We start from the raw sequence: 24409 nt of genomic DNA on the forward strand, positions 1-24409 counted from the left end.
CTAGAACCGGGGTGCGACATTGGAGAGGCTTGATGATGGACATTTTCAGGATTTTGTGTGGTTAAATCAATGACTGATGGATTTTGAGCAGGAGTAGATGGTGGGTTCTTAACCTGCTCCATGTTTGAAGAGGGAAAGTATAGTGGAGGCCTTCCATTTGTCGCAGCATTGGCAGTAAAACCTGGTGGAGGAAGATCCTCTGTTCTTTTCATTTCCTCTCTCATATTGGCAATCTCCTACATTAGCTGCATAATTAGTTCATTCTGATCCTCTATAATGGGTTGAGCCACCACAATGTCAATAACACTGATTTCTTCGTTGTTGTTCCCCATTACTTCTTTTCCCTTATCTAAACTTTGTTCGGGAAAGGATTCTGCGGACCCTTTAGATCTAGTGAAGTAGGGATGATCAGCTAGTTTAATTGACACAGACTAGTATGTAAGTACATGTGAAGGAAAACAACTTAGAGGCAAATTTTTCAGTTTCAGTGCAGAATACAACATAGATAGCGTGTAAACATACAAAAAAAATTTGTTTGAGGATATGGCGACCCACGAGTAAAGGGGAAAGTGATTTTTTGAACAACCAGGAATTTGCTCGTTTTTGTTTGGAATTATCTAAGAAAGGTTAAATCTTTTTGACATAAGGTCTTCATGCTGAATTTTTTTGACGTCCGTTGATATGTTTCTCTTATTTTTCTTGTGAAATCGAGATGGGGAGCATGAAAATTTTGAAAGATAGGGGCCAGAAGTTGAAAGGTTTCCTACATATTTCACGAGGAGAATTAACGACCTACATAGTTTGGGTACAAAAAAATACTTATTTTTATTCATTGTAGATGATCAAAGGGAAACTTAAATCAACCAAAAGCTTCAAAAGATAAAGGTGGTTCTATCTGAACCCTTCTTCTCCTTAATGTCGCATCAGCCACGGGAAATGACTAGACATGAATCTTCCCTTTCCTGATGAGGTATTCCATGTTGTGGTAGAATGCAAGACATTTTTCAATGCTATGATTCGTGTCCTTGTGATAGGGGCAACGTTTTCAAACTTCGATCTCAAGGGAATATACCACTTTCACGTCCTTGTAGAGAGGGGTAAATACCGTGCTTCGAACCAACTTGAGTAGACCTTCACCATTGTTTTCTAAAAGAAGTGAAGGAGCAACGATAGAACATAGTTGTCTTAGTGACAGGTATGTCAAGCCTTGGTTTATCACATGCATTGATGATGCTATCACCGTAACTGTTCGCAATACTGTCCATATGCACTCCTCTATTGTGTGCCCTTTATGGCTTGTATGACACTTACAAGTTTTGAGGACATCTCTTGATCCCACATGGGAAGATTCTCTTCCGATGGGCCTCAAAATATGCCTAGACCTATAATGCTCCAAAATGAGGGCGCAAAGAATGGGTTCCATCCTTATTATGTATTCTTGTTCATATGGTTCGAGAGTGACTTTCTTGTACCCTTCTGTTTGACGTCCTTGGAGAAAATTTTTGTGGGCAATCACTTCCTTATAACTTTCTTCAACATTCTCCAATTCAGTGTTGTCAGGGGGAAAGAGTATGTTAAATAGGCTCTTTCCTCGTTGCCACTATATGTCGATCATCTCCTCTTCGGATGGTTCAGACTGGATACTCTTCCCTTTGTCCATAGTTGTGATCTCACCTTTCCTGAGATGGTTGAGCATTGTTTTAGGATTTAGTGACGAGATTTGTTTTTTGTTGGGAAACTTAAGACTCGAAAAAATTGGTCGTACTTTGTATTTATTGACTTGTATATATTTTTGGATATTTCTGGAAAAGAGTAGGTTGGTAAAGACCTCATTTAGAGCAACACATCATATAAATATATAAAAAAATCGCGTTGTTATCATGCCTGTGGCCCTTTGTTCTAAGGGTAGGCCTAGGGATCTGAAGGTTTGCATCTGTCAAATCCCCAGCAGATTCACCATTCTGTTTTTTTTTATAAATGAAATTTAATGTTTTTGAAACTTCTTTGAGTCGTCACTTATTTTTTAATTATAATCAAGAAAACTTAGTTTTCTGAAAAATTTAAATAGAAAACCTTAAGAAAACGTTAAAGGGGCTCAAAATTCCTATTTATATTTTAGGAAGGTGTTTAAGGAACCTAAAATTTCCGTTAATACGGTTTTCCATCAACACAAATATTTGGATAAAATGATCTAACTTAAAATTAATTTGAATTAAATTTTTTTGGGAATGATGAAAGTTTAATACGAAACTATTTTCAAGTGAGTTATCAACTTGCAAAATTTGTTTTAAGTTTATTTAGCTGATTGACTTAAACTATTTAAATAAGGCGGCATCTTGCGGGGATTTGAGAATTTAAACCTAATACAAGCGACAATAATTAACAAATAAATACGATAAATTAAGGCAGAGAGAGAGAGTGTGGGTCCAAATCCGGTTTATGTCCGCCTGGACAGGTATTTGGACCCATTTTGTGTTTGGCTTTAGACCCATTCTGTTTGAACATGTCCTAAACTAAACATAAAAATAATAATGCAAAATTTGACTTAACCCCCCCCCCCCCCCAAAAAAAATACAATTTATAAAAATAATAATTGTGGACTCCTTGGCCTAATTCTTTCAAATTCTCCGATCTTGTATGAATTCTTTCAACATGGATCTATACGACAATTTTACGGGCTGATTGACTCGATGGAAGGAATTGAGCCTTTACGGCTCCCTTGAAATGCGAGATGAATGGACTAGGAGTTCATATGGAACTCAAGTGGATTTTGCATGCAACACAAGAAATGAAAAAAAAATTAGTGTTTCTCCACTATCGCTTAACAAAGAATGTCAAACCTTAAAAACTTCGAAGAGAATTTCAACTGAATCACCTTAAGCTAAAGAAATAAATCGAAAATTTGATAAGAGAAGAAAATTGTATCATTAATTTTTATCCAAAATATACCTACTCGATGGGCAAAACACACTCAAAAAAAAATCAACAATCACTACTAGAAAACATGCATGTAGAAACAATTACTCAGAACAAATTGAATACATGTTCCCATGCATACGCATTCGCAACGGTTACAAACTTTTCAATAGACAACTGGACCTAATGAAACACTTTAAGAATTAAATCGTTGTATTAGTACTACCACCGTTGCCATAATATCTCTATATTGCAACGGTTCGTGAAAATCGTTGCCTTAGGTACTCTATGGCAACGGTTCCCTCAATTATTTCCCTCAAATTATTTCACTACACTTGTCAATTTTTTTTAATTAATTGAAAATTCAAAATAAAAAGTAAATATATCACATTATGTCATTATTTTTATTCAAAGTTTAGACCATTCCTCGTAGGTCTAGCCTTCACTCTCTTCTCTCTGAAGATCGAAAATAGTCATCCATAATATTGATTTAACCATTGTTCATTGATTTTCTTTGTAGGAATCTGCAACTTTGGGGTCTTTTTCTTTATAAGTTGTACGTTTCTGCAGCTTCAGGTATGTTGTGTTCCATCTTCTTCAAAGATAGAAATTTATGAGAAGCTAAGGTTGTTGATAAATGGGCTTCTTTAAAGTAGGTTTTGCTAGAGTTTATGTTTATAATGTTATCTTTTTGTGCATTAGAGTGTGTATTTCGATTTTAATGGAGATTGAGAAATCTCGGGAAAAATATTTTGATGAAAATTTTCAGTTTAGGAAGAGTTAATTTTATGAAAGAAGAGATTCGATTATTCAATCTGCATGATAGTTCATATCCATTGAAAATACATTTGTTTTTAAACTGTACAAACAATTTCTAAGAATAAAATCTTCAGTCTGCATGATAGTTCTTATATATATATTTTTCTACTCTAAAGTCATTGAAATCGAGCATGAAGGGATTTTGTTTCTCTCTTTCGAGTATATTTTTCAACTTCTAAGTTTATACATTCTTTCTTGTATGAACATTTTAGTGGACAAACAACGAATTGGTCATCAAGCTTAGCTCACTGATAAAAGAGAGGTAATGTTTCTATTTCTCTCTTTTTTTTTCTTTTTTTTAAATTTTGATGTACATATGTGTGTATAAATCTTTTTCCAACTTAAAAAGTAAGTCTTTCTAATATCAAAATAACTTACCTTCAATTAAATGTAATTCGAAGCTACATTTGGAATGTAGATGCATCTTTTGTTTAAATGTTATAATACAACCTGATGGAGTACATTTTTTTGCATTTTTTTTTATCATAGTTTGATGTCTGAATGCATCCTGTAGCACTTGATTTCAGTATAGGCATATAAATTTATGAAAATAAATAGAGTTGTAACGTCTCATTTATCCTGTTCAGTTGGTGTCTATATTAGATACTACAATAAGTTTTGTACCTTTGCTCCACAAGGTGTTGTGGTAGGAAGGAACAGAAAGCTATGTAATCGTAATCACTTACTCGCATTACTGAGTGACCTGCACATTTATTGATTTAATGTTCTTGTGTATGTTAACTTTGATGTAATGTTCATGTTAGTAATGTTCTGGTTTCTCTTACTAATCTCTGTTTGTTAATGCTTTTTCATTATTCAATTAAATCACTCCTTATGACTATATTTTTAAAATTTAAAGTATGTATTGTAAGTTTAGAATGTTGGAAATTTTTTTCTTAATGCTTTTATTGTAAATATAATTCATGATAATTTTTCTTTGTTATGAGTTAAGAGCATCGATAACTAGATCATTCATGTTACTTTCTATGTTAATGAACTCCATCTCTTCCATTCCTTTCCAAGTGTACTAATACAATAATGTTATTCTTCTAACCATAGTTGTGTAGTGGTGGTGTTAATTCTTCTTGAAATGAAAACATAAGTCTGAGGTCGTAGATTTTTTAATGATTATGATTAGGGTTTCCGGGTGCTTTCAATAAGCATTATTGGTTAATGAATAAATTGAGCAGACCCCGCATCTAGTTGATCATAAAATAAGGCTTTGATTATGAAATTAGCATCTTTAATATTTGATCACCGTATAAAATCTAATATATTGAGCAGTTCTTTGTTTTCTCCTCTCATATCATTTTTTTGTGATAACTATTGTACTTTTTGTTTTAATATCATTTCTGCTTTTGGAATACGGTGAGTCGATCGCTGGTGTAGTTGAGTACAAAACAAGGCTTTGAGTGTTAATAACATCTCTAAGGCTGCTTCCAGATTTGGATCTTCATGCATACATTTAGCCAAACATCCAAGTTCTCTAAGGTTGCTCCTTCTTTTTTATTATAAATTTTAAGTTTTACTATTGAGTTGCTTAGTTTGTTTAGCGAGGTTATTGACATTGATTTTGTTGTCTTTTCATGCTTTTCTTTTACATTGAAATTTGTTTAGAAGTCTTTAATTATAGACACAACACCCTAAACTTATCAATTCAAATTTGCCTAGTTAGATTAGTTATTCTTATCTTAAATTTACAAGGTTATAACTAGTAACATTTAATGTCGTGACCTATTCGCTACTTAAAAAGAGGTAATATTAACTTGTCTCTTAATTTTGTAGTTTGTTTCCTTTTATTCTACTCTCATTTCCATTTATGTGTGTATGAATATTGATTTTTAATCTTCGATTGTGTTGTTTATAACTATTTCCAGGTGATTCTTTCCCCGTATATGTTCTCTTTAAATGTTTCGAACATATAGATAGTTTAAAGTGTTGGAGAAGATTACCCTTTAATGTGACTTTACTATTAGTTTTTTTTGTAATTAATGTTCTATTTTTTTAACCATTGCTGATTCTAGAACTAATCTAGTAGATACTTGGTCTGGTTGAACAGTTACTCATCCTCTCAAGGGGGAGTCCTGTGATGTGTGAAGCTTAGCTTCTGTGAGGTTGTTATCTTTGACAAAATAATATGATGTTTTTGTATTTTTTTTATGAAATCCATTACATCTTGTTAGTGTTTAGATTTTTCAAAATTGTTTGACTTTATTGTCACGTCTTATTATCTTTAGATTGAGTTTTTAGATTTTAAATCTTTTATTTTTTTTTCTCTTTTAAGGAATTGAAATTATAGGTAATGTTGGTATTGTTAAGTTGGCAATTGATTATGCATAACAAATAGTTCAAGGAAGACACACATTTCAGTTATGTTGTAACATAAAATAAGATAGAGCCACTGATCAAAATCTTTTGTTTTATGTCTTATCTTGGTAATTTGATTTTGGAGTCATATGGGATATTTAATATTAAATGTATAGTGGTGATAAAATTTGGATGGTTCTCCGGAGATCCATCAATGAGTATATCGGTGGTGTGAATAACTTTCTTGATACAACTTTTGAACTAGCTTCCATGAGATGAAATATTGTGTCCTTGAAAAAAGTGTGCTAATTGTAAGTGGCATCAACAAAATGTTGTAGAGGATCACATGGTTTTTTATGGGTTTGTACAAGGGTAGACAAAATTGATTTGTCATGGGGAAAGTATTTCCTTAAGAAATAATCCAAATCATAATAAGAAAGGTTCCAACATGCGTGACAATATAGATGGCCTACTTCATGATACTATAAGAGATGTTGCAGGTGACTTGGGGCTTGATGGAGTGAGAGACGTGTTAACCGAAGATTAAACGGAATTTTATAAATTACCGGAGGAAGGTAAAAAAAAGATATATTCTGGGTGTAAGAATTTCTCTAAGCTGAATTTAACAATTCGATTATTCTTGTTCAAATGCATTAATGATTTGAGTAATGTCGCCTTTACATACTTGCTAGACCTGTTAAGAGAGGCATTTTCATTCGCTCATATACCCGAGTCATTTCAGAAAGAAAAAAATGTGAGGAAAGATTTGGGTCTTGATTATCAAAAAATGCATGCATGCCATAATGATTGCATGTTATTTTTCGAGGAAAATGAGAAGGAAAATAATTCTTTTGTTTTTAGCTCGACTAAATCGAAGACTGTTAAAGATCCCCCTGAGTAATGAAAGTACCAATATTCCTGCAAAGGCTTTAAGGTACCATTCCTAAAGATCTAGGCTTTAGAGAATAATCATGTGTCATGAAACAGCTGCAAATATGAAATGACATGATACTCAATGACCCGAAGATGAACTATAAGGCATGCGGCTGACGGGGAATCTTGGAAGAATTTAGATTCCTTGCACGATGATTTTGCGATAGATCCCAGTACTGTTAGATTGGTTCTTTCAAGTGATAGTTTCAACCCATTTCGAAACATGAGTATTTCCAATAGCACATGGCCTGTTAATTTATTGAATTATAATTTATCACCGTGGATTTGCATGAAACCGGAGTATATAATATTATCTATGATCATTCTAGGTCCATCGTCTCCAGGAAAGGATATTAATGTCTACCTTCAAGCACTAATTGCTGAATCGAAAGAATTGTGGGAAACTAGGATGGAAACCTATGTTGTTGATTCTAACCAAACATTTCAATTGCGTGCATCCTTATTGTGGATAATCAGTGATTTTCCACCCTATGCAATGCTTTGTTGGTGGATCACAAAAGGAAGAAAGGTCTACCCAAGTTGGGATATGCTTTCATTATCTCAAGCATAGCCGTAAGATGTGTTACATGGGTTATCGTGAATTCTTACCTCCTGATCATCAATTTCGAAGAGGTAAGAAATCATTTGATGGTAAATATGATCACAGATCTGCACCTTCTCCCTTATAATGCACAGAAGTATTGGAAGAGTTGCGTGGATTCAACAATATTTTCGAAAAGGGTCAAAAGAGGAATTGTTGTGACAGTGAGGGTCCATGGAAAAAAATCCATATTTTCTTTAATTGGCATATTGGGATCATAAAAAACTGAGGCACAATCTTGATGTGATGCACATAGAAAAAATATTTATGACAGTTTGCCCGGGACTTTCTTGGATGTAACTGGAAAGTCAAAAAGACCTTGTTAATTCTCGATATGACTTTCAAGAAATGGGGATACAATAGGATATTCAACCAGTAAAGCATGATAATGGAAAATCACATTTGGCTAAATCTTGTTTCTCTATTAAACTAAAAGAGAATAAGTTTCTTTGTACTGTTTTTATTAATGTTAAATTACCAAAAGGTTGTGTTTCAAATAAATAAACATGTGTGGAAGTGGATGAGATGAAAATATCAAGTTACAAGAGCCATGATCCTTATTTCATAATGCATTACTTGCTCCATGTTGTTGTTAAGAATGTGTTGCCTCAAAAATTTTCTAATGCCTTGATTCGTTTGGGGACTTCTTTAAAGTCATAAGTAGCAAGATGATAAGGAGAGCAGATCTTGATAAAATGCAGTTTGATTCAATAAGATTATACAGAAAAGGGTCTAAAATACCCTCAAAATATTGAAAATGGTACGAAATTACCCTCTATCCACCTATTGGCTCCAAAATACCCTCATCACCAACGTATTGGCTCCAATATGTCTTTGTCATCCATCTTTGGGTTCAAAATTGACGAATTATTTAACTGTTTTTAATTTAAACTATTTAAATATTTTTTTAAAATACATTATGCTCAACTATTTGGTATAATTTAATTTATTAGTACAATTTATAAATCAATCCACTACCCATCCATTACTAATTAAATCCCACCAAAATAATAAAACTGTCACATTACTAATGCAACAACAAGAAAGCTACTTCCAGTGAGAGTTTTTGAAAATTTGAGACAAAAATATCTATAGAAGTAAATTATCATACATTCAAGTGTCAAAATAAAAACTAACGATAAACTTAATAGTCTGACTACGTTCATCTCAATTATTCGTTCATCTAAATTATGTGATTTTACTTCATAGATAATTTTTTTTTAAATAATATATTAAGGTTTTAAAACAAACCATAAATATTTATAATAATATATTTTTAAAAAGTGCGTGAATTAATTCTGATGTACTACTTCTTTAACTTTAATCATAGATTTTGATTTCAATCTTGAAATGGAATCGTATTGAAAGTGTCCTCCTAAATAAGGGGCTCAACCTAAATTTAATTGGGGCTTTGATTCAGAGTCGAATAATTTTTGATGTCATTTTCATGAATCTATAATTTCGTCGTGTTTTAGTAGTATTTATGACAGTTTTAATATTATAATTGGTTTATTAATTCGGTGGGGTTTAGTTCATAATGAGTCTGTAGTGGGTTGATTTATAAATTACATAAATAAATTATATTATAACCAATAGTTGAGCGCCATGTATTTAAAAAAATGTTTAAATAGTTTAATTTTAAAATAGTTAAATAAGTGGTAAATTTTGAACCCAAAGGTAGATGACAAGGGTATTTTGGAGCCAATAGGTTATTGAGAAGGGCATTTTGGAGCCAATAGGTGGATGCAGGGTAATTTTGTACCACTTTCAATACTTCGAGGCTATTTTAGACCCTTTCCGAAAATTATATGTGACCTTGAAAAGATTTTCCTCCATCATTTTTTTATGTACTGGTACATCTTCCCATCCATCTAGTAAATGAAGTTAAGCTTGGGGATCCGACACATCTTCGTTGGATGTATTCCACTGAAAGAAACCTATTTTCTTCAAGGGGCTTGTTGATAATCGATTTCATCTAGAAGTATCTACAATAGAGGGATTCGTGGGACTAGAGCGGTGAATTTATGTTCCAGATACCTTCATGCTGGGGTAAAAACAAAATTCAGCTTATACCAATTAGAGGATGAGTAGGGAACTGAAACAAAGGGGGATAATTTGTCACCTGTATTCCCTAAACATGGTCATCCCATTGGAAGGGGAAAAAAAAAGCAAAGGCAATTATTTTCACATTGATCTCCTGTTATGTCTTCATATACATCGATATGTATTGTTTATTATCGGAGATGAAAAAATGTAGACCTTTATCATGTAAGATATTCCACTTTTATTATAAACTTCAATATTTTTAAATTATAAGAACTTTGAAACATGCTAATTTTCAAATATGCTTGCTTGCAAGGAACATAAGACTGTAATTGACAATCATAGTAGATCAATGCATGGAATAGAGCACAGAATTATAGTCTGAAATTTGGCAAATGGTCTAAGAAGAAAGTTAAATCTGTTGAAGTGTCTGAATATTTACGACAACTTTCTAAAGGGCCTAATATTGCGACAAAAAGGTATACAATATATTTTATCAATGGATATCGATTTCATACAATGAAACAAGATAGTCAAGGTAAGACTCTAAACTATTGAGTGAGTTTATCCGCAATGACAAATAGTTTTGCTAGTGCTCGATACAAAAACCCTACTGATGGAGAGGTTGTCTACTTTGGTGTTATTCAAGATATCATAGAGATTGATTATTGGGGTTGCTTTAGTGTTGTGTTGGTTAAATGTGATTGGTTTCGTGATGAAGTAGATGAATATGGATTACCTCGGGTATACTTTAATAAGTTATGCAGTACTGAAGATCAATTTTTACTAGCATCTCAAGTGCATCATGTTTTCTATGTGGAGGATAAAATTGAGAAAGATGTTTATTATTCAAGGAATAAAGTCAATATTGATTTATTTGGTTTAGAAGAAGATCAGAATTGCCCTATTATTGGAGACATATTCTTTAGGGAGGCAAACAATGACATTAGATCATAAAATGCAATATCTGATGTTATTATTTATCTTAGGTGGTCGAGGGAATATGTACCTGGCACTGTCATTGGTATGCAAATGCATGATCGACATTTAAAATACATGGAAGAAGATCATATAGACACATCAGAAGAAGATGAGGTTTTTGATGATGACGATTGGTATTGGATAGTGGGTGATGACTGATGGAGGAATTTTTAAACTTCCTTTAATATATCTCTATTGCATTTTCTTATATGTCGTATTGGTTTGCAGGTCAATTCAATGAATGTTGATTTTGTCTATTTTATTCTTATTGTGTACTTATATTATTTTAGGTTTTCGAAATATTATTGGTGATCGCTTTAGTGCTTCTTTTGCTGAAATGAGCTGATTGATTTTGTTTCACAAAGCATATGTGAATCAGGTCGCAAGAAGTCGTGATTCTGATTTATGCTTCACCCTTTCTCCTTTTTACTAGTTGTTTTTATTGTTACTGTAATCTTTTTTTCGTAGCTTATGCTTTATTCTTGATTTTATTGGGATGTCTAACTCCTTATTTGTATATTTTTTTTTTAAAGTAGGCAATGCTAGGTAGTCATGAAACAATAATTGTCTTCAAGAATAAGGAATAGAGAAGCAAGAGCAATTGTTTAAGCTGGAATACTCAAATTTTTGGCAAATCAAAAGAAGTTGTTGTATCTAGAAAAAGACAAGATGTAATCGCTGAAAAGTGTCAGCGTTTAACCGATATAATTGAAAAACAAGATATTCTATAATTACACACTCCAGGGACAGGAGTTTGTATACAAGCTGGCTCAACTAACAATGTTGTGCAACAAGTAGAAGAACATCTTCAATTGAATTCTACTGTTGTTGAAGAAAACGAATAATGCGCAGAACAACAAAAGAACACCAATATTTTATTTATAATATTAATTTTCTTGTTTTATTATAAAATCAAATTATAATACTACTTTGGAAGGTTATCTTTATTTTTTTATTATTGTAGAGTCCTCCACTAAAAAAAACAAAGAGGTAAAACAAAGATGTCATCTGTACATGGAAGGCATAATAGTAAACTGATTATACTGAATAAAGTTTATCAGTCAGTTTGTCCTACTAATGATTTCGTGATAGAGTTGAGCATCTTCCTCGGTAAACTTGCTAAGAGTGCGACCCTTTCTCCTCTTGTTATAGCAAATTGGAAGCTGATGGACACAAAAGATGATTTGTGGGATTATACCAAGGTTTGAAGTATTCAATTCTTTGTTAAGTTAAATATATTTAAAATTTACTGCACTAAGTCAATATTTAAATTTTCAGGAGAAATATGACATTCCAAGAATTGTTGTTAGATCGACTTTAAAAGCACTTCAAAAAGCTTGGAGAAGGTGTAAGTTTGATTTTTTAAACTACACCACTTTGATGCCTACGCTAATATTCAAATTCGGATGGAAAACAAGCACAATGATGTTCCAACATCTCAATTTAAGGAACTTTTTAAACATTGGAACACAGAAATATTCCAGGTAAGTCCTACTAGTTTGTACTGGTTCAATTATGTTATGTTGAAGTTTAAATTATGGGTTTCCCTTTTGTCCTTATCCGAGAACAACTTGTAATACATGTTTATTGGTTGAATCTTACTCCTTATGGATTTAGTTAACTCTCTTTTAGTAAGAGAATATTGTTATTACTTGATTTGGTGGTTAATTTTACTCTTCATTCCCAAAATATTTTAAGTTATTTAAAGATAAGTTTTCTTGTGTAACTGATTATTGGTAGTGTCTGTTCTGTCTCTTATTTTTGGGAGCCACTGAGCTCTTATATTTGTAATGAATCACTGGAAAAAAGCTTTCCTCTTCTATAAAAATCAATTGATTATTGTGGAACTTCTCTTCTATTTGCAGAAAATGCCAAAAACCAATAGTGAGAATAAAAAAATGTTGAATAATCCACATATTGTTGTCAAGAAAAGCGTTGTTTTAGTTCACAATGATTTCGTATGAACTCTTTAGTAGAATTGAATAAAAACTTTTCACATTTTAAATTAGATGTTTGATATCCATTTTAAATGTCTACATGAAAAAGAAAGGAAAACTAGTTATATTCCCTAAGCTATGTAATTTTTTATGGTTACAAGAAAAAAAAAGCTCAATCAATCATACATGGATGCATATGAAGAAACAACTAGCATCACAAAAATTCAGTATTCAGGCCTACCAATTGATCCTAATGTTCTAGCAACATTACTTGATGTTTCATCAACACAAAAAACAAAAATTCGGTGAATCCATTGTTCATCTACCTGTAGCAACAATCAAGGTCAGAATCCTTCTCCTTCTTCATTTTCTTCTACTACTGGTTTTGCAGTTTCTTGATTGGTTAATCTTCATCTATGGGTTGTTATGTTAATCTACTTCTACTTCTTTTTCTTGTGTTACTACTCTGGCAATCTTCTGGTATTATTTTTGGTGCAACTGCGATGATCCTTTTATTTGTCTACAAGTTGATATTATCGAGATTAGTGTTACTGTTGTTTGCATAGTATAGGTGTTATTGCTTTTTAGTATCTAAGATCACAATTTTCCTCTGTGATTCATCATTTGTTTCTGATGTACATGTTCTTGTTGTATTTACTCTTGATGTAACTCCTATTTGTTGCTTTGTCTATTGTGTTTAACTTTTATATTTTAATCCACAAATATCATCTTTATGATTGTAAAATCTTTCTAGTTCTGATTCTGAGGATTGTAATTTGTGATTTATTGGAATTCAATGTCTTTCATCCTTTGGTGGAGAGAGTTTGAAAACTATGGTAGTGAATTGAGTTGTATTGTTAAATTTCAATGCTTGTAATGTAGTTAGCTAACTGGTTTGTTCATGACTTAGTTGTTTCCGATTAGCTTCTTGACCTGGTGGTAATTATTGTATGTGTTTAGTCGCTGCTAAAAACTGTCCTCATACGGTTACACTTTTATTGCTATATTTTCGAGTCATTTCCTAAAAGGTATGGCTCCTCCTCATAAACAAATAGACCTTCTACCTTTATGTTATAGTCTTGATTTTCTTGGAGTTATATTCATCATGGACAGAAATAGAAAAAATTAGGAATTGTGTGTCTTCTTTACCTTTTTGTTTTTGAACTTCCTCTTTCCTAATTGTTGACTCATTTGAATTGTATATGAACAAAATGATGAGTAAAGCAGGGACGAAAGCAGTGAATACCTTACTTAAAAAGAATTGGTTTCTACAAACATTCTAGCACTATTTTACTTTTTGGTTTAATTTTGTGAACGTAAATGAATGCTAAGTCTTGAACATTTTTGATCTATTTTTACTTTTTGTCCTAATTTAGTGAAGTTGAATGAATGTCAACTCTAAAACATTTTATCACCATTTTTATGTTTAGGCTTAATTTTTGTGAACATCAATGTATGTCAACTCTTGAATTGTAAATCAAGATCATAAATTTTTATCTATAATATACGAATTCTACAAGTTGATGTACATATTGATTAATATGTTCTATCATTGTATTATAGTTATTTCAAAAAGGGCTACAATAGCCCTGCATTAACCTTTAAAAAGGTCTATTTCAATCACTTAATAACATTGTTGCAATAGTTAAGAAGAATTGATGTAACCGCTTAGTTCGAGTTGTATAATAAATTTGTTGTGATAGATCATTTGCAACGATTGTCAACTATTGCAGAAACTGCAGAAAGTGTCATCCTAGACTAAAAAATAATTTTTGCTATAGATAGTGTGTTGCAACAGTTCATAATTGTTGGTATAAAACCTTTTGCAACTGTTCACAACTGTTGCAACAACCACATAAAAGTGTCCTTCTAAACTAAATAATAATAGTTTTGTACACAATGTGTGCCAACGGTTTCTCACTTTCGCTATAACATCTTTTGCAACAGTTTGGGAACTGTTGCAACATCTATAAAAAAAGTGTCGTCTTAGACTAAAGAATAATTGTTGCTATAGATGGTCTGTGGCAACGACTATTAATTGTTTCTAGTAAGTTGTTACTATAGATGTATCACAACATCCTTATATGGAACACACCAATTTTCATTTCCTTAACTCAATTGCAACACTCTTTGAGTCTATGAAAATAATTATTCTTATGTTGCAACACGCATGTTTTCTAGTAGTGAATATTTTTTAATTAAGTACTTTTTAAAAACAAACCAAACAAACTATTGAGGATTCATAAGCCATCTTTAGGTAATTACATTTAAATATAACTTAGTAATATGAAAGCAAACAGTTCATAGTCGATCAAATTTGTGATTTCCCTAAAAAAATCTTTTACATATTGAAACAATTTAATTCTACTGCGCATAAAATATTTAACAACCCAATTCTTTATTCCAACCAATTTTTGGCATTTTACTAAAAAAATAAATTAAACTCTTCACACAAAATAAAAAAAACGAAGGAGGTTATGAAAAAAAAATCTTCATTTTTGTAACATAGTCTATAAAGCGTGTGAATAGACATAGTAATGATAAGTTCCTGTTTGGCAAATGAGAATATTTTTTACAACGCCTCAAAAGTTTTGATAAGAAAACTCCAAATCCAATACATGGAATTCAAAACGTTAGACTATAATTTAGAACTCTATCTGAACACATTATTTTTACAGCTGAAAACTCGCCGGAAAACACCATTCGATAAAAAAAACTAGCATTTTTTTTAAATAGAGACTATAATGATACTTAGAACATTATACGAATGTTTTAAGAAAATTCAGGCTTGTTAGACACTTTTGATTACATTACATCAATGACACTTATACTTGAAATTTACTATTATTATTTTGTTTTTGATTTACAAGTTTGAAACTAACTGAAAGTAGGCAAGCAGTAAACAAATAAGGCAACAATTGAATTCTACCCTACAAACTAAAAAACAAGAAAAGAAACAACACTAGACTTAACAGGACAAGGAGGAGAAGTGAACACCAAAAAACAAGCAGAAATTTTAAATCAAAAACTAAGTTGTCACTATAACAGCAAAACAAATACTCAAACACTTCGAGAGGATGCGCACAATAAAATTATCCTCAAAACTGAAGATGAACCAAATCTGTAAACAAGTTTCTCTAAAGAACACAACTTCGACTATCTCATCAAATAAGAAAAAAGGGACAACGAACTAACCAATCTGTAAACAAAGACATTATTCTAACAAATAAACAGTATGTCATTCTGAACAACTAAAACTTCAAAACTATTTCAGAAAAGGGTAAAACAAATGTTAGATACTACACATTGTTTTACATGCTTCAAATAACTAGAAACTTATACAGAGCACAACTCAAATTGAAATATCTATTAAAAACTAATAACTAAATTAATTGGGAGTGACATAGCTATTTAAGATCAGCGACTAGGACAGTTGTAAGCAAGCGTCGATCTTCACCACAGGAGAACTTGCATATGAACAGTAAACATAGGATTCGAACGGAAGATCGAACTCAAACACCAAAGTACTATCTCTTCTGTCCACAAGGTAAATTTTACGCGTGTACTAAATATTCCTATCAAGCTTTCTTTTTCCTTAGTGAAAATTTCCAACTAAAACTCCAATAATTTTCTAGTAATCTCTATCAGAAAGAAAAAGGCGACCAAAAAAATCCCCCTTTACATTGAATGTGAAGAGAGTATATATAGGGAAACTTCTAGGGTTTTTGTTTTTTTTTAAGTGGGGAAGGGGGAAAATTTCGGACGAGAAAAGGCCCATGAATTTAAAAATTCAAAAACTTTCACAAATTTAGGGTGAGCAACTTTTTGTAAAATTTTTGACCATATTCAAGAAAGGGAAAGGGATTGGATGGATGAGGTTCATCTCCATTGTCCTTGTGGGCCACGCAGCACCATTTCGTGGTCACAAGGACAAGAAGACGCGACTGACTTAGGCTTTTGCCGCACTTCCTGCAAATCTTGTATGAGTAGCAGGAGAAGAAAAAGGGAAATGAGTCATAGGTGTTGAGAATGTCTTCGTCACACACTCATCACTTCAAGTTAATTGAAAATGTTTATGGGGTTTTCTCTTGGCTACCCACACGTCTTGAATGGTTGCTGTTGCGCTTGGCTCCGTGTTTTGCTTGACGTTTTGGGAATGTTTTGGGATAATCTGGATCTTTGTGAGGGTGAAAAGGGTGGGTTGGGTTAGAGGATATTGGGTTACGATTTTGGGCATGTTACTGGGCAAATTTTGAACTAGTAAAAAAGGGTAATGTGCTTCTGCAAAAAAAGTCCCATATTTGGGTCTTTTTTATTGATTCAAATATGAACTAATTTCTTTAAAGTTTAAAATTACAATTCAAGCAACAACTAAATTAACAAAAATGCTTATATTAACAATGTAGAAATCTTGAGATATGATTTTCAAACATTTGTGGAATATAATAACTACGTACATATATAATTATAGTAAACATATTCAAACGCTATAAAATCTAAGGAAATGATTAAAACAAGATTCAAGCTATTTGAATATTATAAAGCCAATAATTCTATATCATTTGAAAATAAAGGAGCTCGCGATTCAATTATTATAAGTGTCAAAAATTGAGTGTCAACAAATAAAACTTTAGAAAGGAGTTTATATCTATGTTCAACTAGAGTGTGATTATATGCTTTTTTATGGTTTTGTCTTGGTCATGAGTACAACTAAATTTTTAGCAAAACGATATGATTAGGTAGATGGTGAAGCAATCAATGAAAAGCTAAAATACGTGAATTCATAAAAACCTTCAAGGTATGACTTAATGTTGATAGATAAAGAAAATGTGTACACATTTGGATTCAAGATTAACGGTTTTCATTGTGAGTTTAGGTTTGTGGTAGTGTGTTTGTCAAGGTATTCGTTGGTAAGGTAAGAAATGATCTATCACATTGAGTATGAAGCACTTGGAAGCACTTAAAGATCATTTGAATTGTAAATTTTGTTACATTTGATTGTCATACTTAAGGGGGGTTTTACGTAATATTTTTATTCAGAGGATAAGGTAAAAAAAAAAGTATTATGAATTGTTGGTAAAAGGATAAGATAGGTAAGCAAGTCAACAAGAGGAAAAAGAGTATGGTGTATTGAAGGGTTAAGATATTTAGAATTTTATATCATGGAAAAGATTTTTTAATAAAAATGAAGGAATAAAACCTCTCGTATAAGCCAGTAATTAGTAGCTAAAGGATGTATTAATTTTCGCATATGAATTCAGATATGACTATGAGATGTGAACTAGTTTGGTATAAACTTACTAAAAATTTATCAACGACTCTTTTAAAGATTTAGTTTTTGTTTGGGTGACAATCAATGACGTGTGAAAGATTCTATGTGGTTATGTCAAGCAAAAATTTTCAAATTATGATAGGTAACTTATTGATGATCAATGGTGTGGACCTACAGTTTTATATGATTAATAAGGATTTGATGGGAGTGAAACTACTTTGTTGATGAGATGATACAAACAATTATGATGTGCTACATAGGCATATGATTGGGAGTAGAGGTTATGAGTTTATAGTCCACCGAATTATTAGAGTGACCAAGAATTTCTCTAAGTTTTAACATGAAGTATCTTATAGGTTGAAAGGATTGAAACTTGGTATATGAAAGATTTTGTGGAGTTGAATTTGGGTGTGATTTAATAGTTTATCTCGATGAAAAGGTCCTATCAAATTTGAAATTTGTGCTATCAGCTTTGTGTGGGACTCGTATTTATCATTAATGCTTATTTGGAAAGAGAGAGAGAGCTATATTTTTAAAAGTTTAGAGTGATAATGTGTTTGTTAATAGACTTTGATACATGTGACGGTTTGATAATAAGGTAAATGAATGGTGGGGTTATGATGTTCTGTTAGTATTTAGAGTATTGATATTAGCGTAGTACATTGAGAAATATGTGGGGTTTGATGAATCTAGTATTTGTAATATTTTATTGGGGGTTAGACTGGTTGATTGTTGGTAGATAAACATCGATTGATGGAGTCAGATGAATAGAATTTCATGTATATGAGCACTATTAAGGAGTATCTTATGTTATTCAACCTTGATTTCGTATATTATTATGTGACCACCTTCTACATATTGAACATTATTTTGAGTACTTACTCATAATTTGTGCTACCGTGTTTCTACAACTATGGGTGAATTACTGGTGGATCAGATGTACCAATCCTCTTATGTCCTCTTTATAGGGTAGGATCCTCTGGGCAGACTTGATCATTTCATTTATAGTATATTTTGTGTTGTTTAATATCGTTGAAATATATCAGTAGTTCTACACACAGAAGCTTGATTATGTGAGCTTATATAAGAGATATGAAGAATTACAATTCCCTATGAGTGTTGGTAGACGTTCTGCATTTTGAAGTGTATCGCTTGTTGAGTGGTTACCTAATCATTTTATACTTTGTCTTAGATATGTTTGATTCTCCTTTGATGGGCACCCGATGTATAAAGATCATATTTTTATAACTTAAGCTCCTGAAAAGAATGTGTTGTGAAAAATGAATCGTAATAAGATTTGTTATGGTATGTGCATTATAAGTGTCAGGTGATTGATTCAAGCTCACTTCTGATTGTAGTCACTATTTATTAAAAAATTATCCTGGTTATGTGATAAAAGCTTAATCATGAATATGGTTGTGTTATGGTCCAATGGGTTTCACTTTAGGTTTAGTTAATGGGTTAACATGTGGCTTGATAATCACTCCTGATTGATAGATTTGTCAAATTTTGATTCTAAAGTTCAGATTTTGGTTGTTGATCTTGTTGGAATGGTCCTAAAGATGAGGTTATTACTCGGAGAGATGAATACGCCTTTGAAAAAAATAATACATCGGCCTTTTGATCATGTTGGTTATGCTTCCTTCTTCTTTCTTATGTTCGAGGATGAAAATGATTTTTAGTGGAGGATAATGTTATGACCCAAAAGATCATTTTTGGAAATACTGATGATTCATTTAACTTGAGTTAATTAATTAATGGATAATTGTATATAATTGAGTTAATTGATAGTTAATGGGCTAAAGTAATTACTTATTGAAGATACTACAAATTTTACTCATACCTATTAACAATAAGTTAATAGAATTTAGTATATAGTAATATCCATAAAAGCATAGGCTAAAATTCTTTAAGAGGAGATAACTATAATAATTGAAGAGAATAGTTTTGGCAACAACCAAAAGCCAACCGATTGTATGAGAGAGTTTAACCTTGCCCCAGTCCTTGAATTCGGAATATTATTAAGTATACACAAAATTGAACTGCTTAAATTTTAGAATTCGTCCACTATGGTAGAGTTATTCCATTTACACGAAAAGGTTTAATATATATTTGGTATGGATATAAAAGTTAGATGTTATGTTGTTATACTAGTATTTTAATGTTGTGCGGTACTGGAACAAAAAGTAAGAAAAACATTTAGGGTGTGTTTGGTATGAAGGAAAATATTTTCTAGAAAATGCTTGTCAATTTTCTCGTGTTTGGTTGGGACAAAAGTCTTCGAAAATATTTTCCAAATCAACTAATTTTCCTCAAAATTAAGGAAAATGACTTCCCTTAAAAAATTAAGGAAAACATTTTCCAAAACTCTCCTCCAACTTCAAATTACTTTTTTTTTGCTCAAACATCATTAAAAAATATTTTCATTTTCAAAATTTTATTTATCACCAGATCTCTAACCCCCCTCCCCCACCCCACCCCACCCACCACCTGCCAATCTCCCACACCCACCCCCTCCACAAAAAAATTGAGTTTTTTTTAAAAAAAATATTTTATTTTAAAACTCCTACCTCCCTCCCCCAGCCCCCTACCCACCCCTACCATCCCCCCCTCCCCAACTCAAAAAAAATATTATTTTTAAAAGATATTTTAAACTTCAAAAATAAGTTTTTCACCTACCTCGTGCACCCCCAGACCCCTACCCACCCCCTACAAGCCACCACCGCCCCCCCCCCCCCCCCAACTCCAAAAAAAGTTAATTTTATTTTAGAAAATATTTTCAATTTCAAAAATTCCCCTCCCCCCAGGCCAGCCCCCCTTACCCACCCTCTACAAACCCTAGTCCCCCACCCCACCCCACCCCTTCAATAAAAGAAAATTTTGTTTTAAAATAATATTTTCAACTTCAAATTCTTAGTTTTTCAACTACCGATGCACCCCCTACCCCCATACAAAAACACTCTCCCACACCCACCACCCACCCCCCAAAAAAAATTATTTCTAAAAATATTTTCAATTTCATAATCTACTCTAGTAAAAATAGAATATTATTCTCAAAAATCATTTTTCATTCATAAATCAAACACTAAAAATAATTTTTGAAATATATTTTCCACTCACTAACAAAACATGAGAAAATAAGTCCAAAATCTACTTGTTTTTCTGGAGAACATTTTTTAGGAAAACATTTTCCTTCATACCAAACACACCCTTAAGGTTTCTTTGTTTTGCAAATTTAGTAAATATGGAAGTGTTGATTGGCGGCTAGGCTTTGAATGCAAATTATTGAGTAATGATTGGGAAAAAGTTCATAAAGGTTTGTCCTCTAAGCTATGAGGATTCACCAATTCTTCACTTGTCGAGAGCCTTGGAAAGTATACCCTTCAAGAAACTATATATCAAGACCCTTATATAAGAGCCTTAATCACAGCTTGATCCCTTGATGAATTCTTCCTAAGCTAGTGTCCCACACTTCTTTCCTTCTTCTATGGTGTTGTTGAGCGTTATAATTTGAGAGAGAGGTTTTATTTGGATTTTAGAGTCTAATTGAATTTATTAATGTTATATACTTATAAAATACCTAAAACTACCTAACCTAACCGCCCATGCATTTATTTGGATGTTGAAGGAATTTACCACATTGCCCCTTCATAGGCCGAAAGTTTGCAGGAAAATTGTAGACCCATCGACGAGGGCCACCTATGGGGCATCGAACAGAAGACCAATTGTACTGGAAACCATTGTTCTAGTAAAAGACCCTTGACTTGGGTCTTAAGATAAAAAATCTAAGTGTCAACCAACACACTTCATCGACATGACATCGATAGTCCTATGGTGTAACAACCCTAAAAATGACTATGCTAAGTAATGTCTAACGTATCTAGAATGCCTAGATTAGACCGGGTTCACACGGATTGATGTGCATGAAACCAGACCTCTGAACCTATGCAACAATAAAGCCAACTAACTTGGTGAGTTAGTCGAGCTAGGAAAGTTGGGTCCATTCATCTAGGGCACCCGAATATGAAGATTTACCCGAATGAGTTTTTATTGGACATAAAAAGGGGAAATCTTATGTTTGGAGGGTCTAGGGGTAAAATGGTCTTTTCCTTGATAAGTGTAGTATTGTAATTATCCTAAATAGTTAATTAATATGGTGGAGGGGCAATTCAGTTTGAGGTTGCCGAATTTGACCCTTTAAGCAAAATCTAGCTCCACCCGGGTTCTAGCCTTGGTGTAAGCAAGGATTAAATTGATTTAATTTTACTAAGTAAATTAGTTGAATTAATTAATATTTAAAAATAATAATAATAATGAAATTAATAAATAATTAGGAGTCCTAGTTTGATTAAGTCTCCACCTAACTCTCTTACATTCTCAGGTCTCTCACTCTCATTCTCACGTTTTTATAAGTAAAATAACTGAAAAATAATATTTCTTCACTCTTGATAAACTTACACACAAAAAACTCAAACGAAAAGCTAAGCTTAAAAAGAAAACCAACAACATTCTTCTCGACGGATTGTGTTTGGAATTTTGGTTGTGAGGAAGAGGTGTCGTAGGAATTGGCAGCATTGAAACAAGTGTTGAACGACATTAAGGTATGTGTTTCTCTCCTGGACTCCTTTCTCAAAGAGAATTTCCTTTCCACGAATTAAACCAATTTTTAAATAAGGGTAGTTCCCATTCTTTTCGAACTCCTTGTACCTAGTATCCTTTTGATTTGAATTTGAAATAGATTAGAGATCATGTTGTTGGTATGTTTTCTGGTAGGTTAAGTATAAAGTGTGATTTTCGTGATAATTTTTTCATCATTATGTGTTTGGAGTTGTAAGCATGTTAATCTATGCCAACCGAAAGTATGTGAAAAGTGATGTTTGCTCAAATGTATGTCGAAATCATGATCTGCATAAGTGGTGTAATGTTGCTGGATTTAATGGTAATTCTTGGCTGAATATAACCATGAAAAAATATAATTAAAGTTTAACCAAATGATTCATGAAACGTCATAAGATCTAATGAATAAATGATGATAACAAGAAGGAGAAAATAGTGAACAAATTTCAAACATTTGGTAGGTTGGGTTCAGACAATCAAAGTTGTATAAAATGCAATGAAAAATGAATGTAAAATAAGTGAAATCACTAAGGATTGTACCCAACACATCATTACATAACATCTATAAAAAAATTAACAAATTCGAGGAGACCAAATTTTCAACTTGCTGGAAATTGTAGTCTCGGCAAACTTTAAAAAAATGAGCTTCTTCTATTTTTTTAAAATAAATGTGAGGTCATTGTGGATTGAACCCATGACCTCACTAAATGAAAATTTCATAAAAATTTCTTGAGATAAATACAAGAAAATTATATGTGGTGAGTGGGGATTGAACGCAGAACCTCTTGAATGGATGGAGATTTAGGAGAAAAATAAAGCAGAAAATAAATGTGGAGAGTGGGGATTGAACCCACAACCTCTTGGATAGGTGAGAAAGTTAAGATATAAATTAAAAGAAAAATAATGAGCTTGTGGGGGATAGAACCCACAACCTTCTTGACTTAAACTAAAAAGGAGAGGAGAAAAAGAAAGGAATTACTATGGGGTTGAAGGGGATAAAACTAGGGTCCTCCAAAACATAAAAATGCAATTATAGAGTTTAAAATAAGACAAAGTGTTGTCAAAGGGATTCAAAATCGGGTTCCCTTGACAAATTCCGTATTGATACATAAGTCATACGTCTGTAAATATTTAACTAATGCTGCCTCTAAAGATCGAAATCAATATCTTGGCATGGGACTCATTTGAAAAGTTTTGAATGGGCCTCCTTAAATAAGATTTTATTCAAGAATGAAGGATTACCATACCTTAGTAATAATAATCTCACAAAAATTTATGAAGAAATCACTTGGAACCCCTTATCCTAGCTTTAATTTTACCTAGACCTTAAATGGTGTTCTTGAGAGTATCTCTTTGGGAGGGAAGAGTTTAATTTTGATGTTTAAGTCTAAGTGAGGTTTTTATTGTTAAATATGTTTAAGATACCTAAAACACTAAACATAACCATCAATCATTTAATTAGAACGTGGGATGAATATTCATTTAACTTCTTGGTTGACCGCAACTAGGACAAAATTGCAGGTCTTGACCAAGGCCACCACCTAAGGACCGTAGGTGGTGTGACGAGCTATCCTGCAGGTCGTCTTATTGTTCAGATACTTGTACATGTGATATTAGGATCCCTAGGCTGATTCTTGACCTAAGGAAGTGGTTGACGCTCCGTCAAATGACCTACTGGCCATAGTTCATGGTCGTAGATCACTCCACTTTAGCAGTTCTTGGGGTTCAGCTTAGGGTCCTCCTTAAGGACTCTTACGGTTGTCCTTGGGTAATCATACATGTAAGTTTAACCCTTAAACATGACCTTATACGTACCAGGGCCTCCTCACCTAATTTTAGACTCTAAACGACACACCAGAACGCATATAATATGCAATGACACACTAGAAATAGAAGACTAGTTTTTGAAACGTGTTGTTTGTTTCTTGACGTTTGACTTCAAAACCATTAAAACAAGACCTTGGATAATATTTATCATTAATT

The sequence above is a fragment of the Solanum lycopersicum genome, chromosome 2, assembly GCF_036512215.1.
Source record: "Solanum lycopersicum chromosome 2, SLM_r2.1".
Taxonomy (NCBI): Eukaryota; Viridiplantae; Streptophyta; class Magnoliopsida; order Solanales; family Solanaceae; genus Solanum; species Solanum lycopersicum.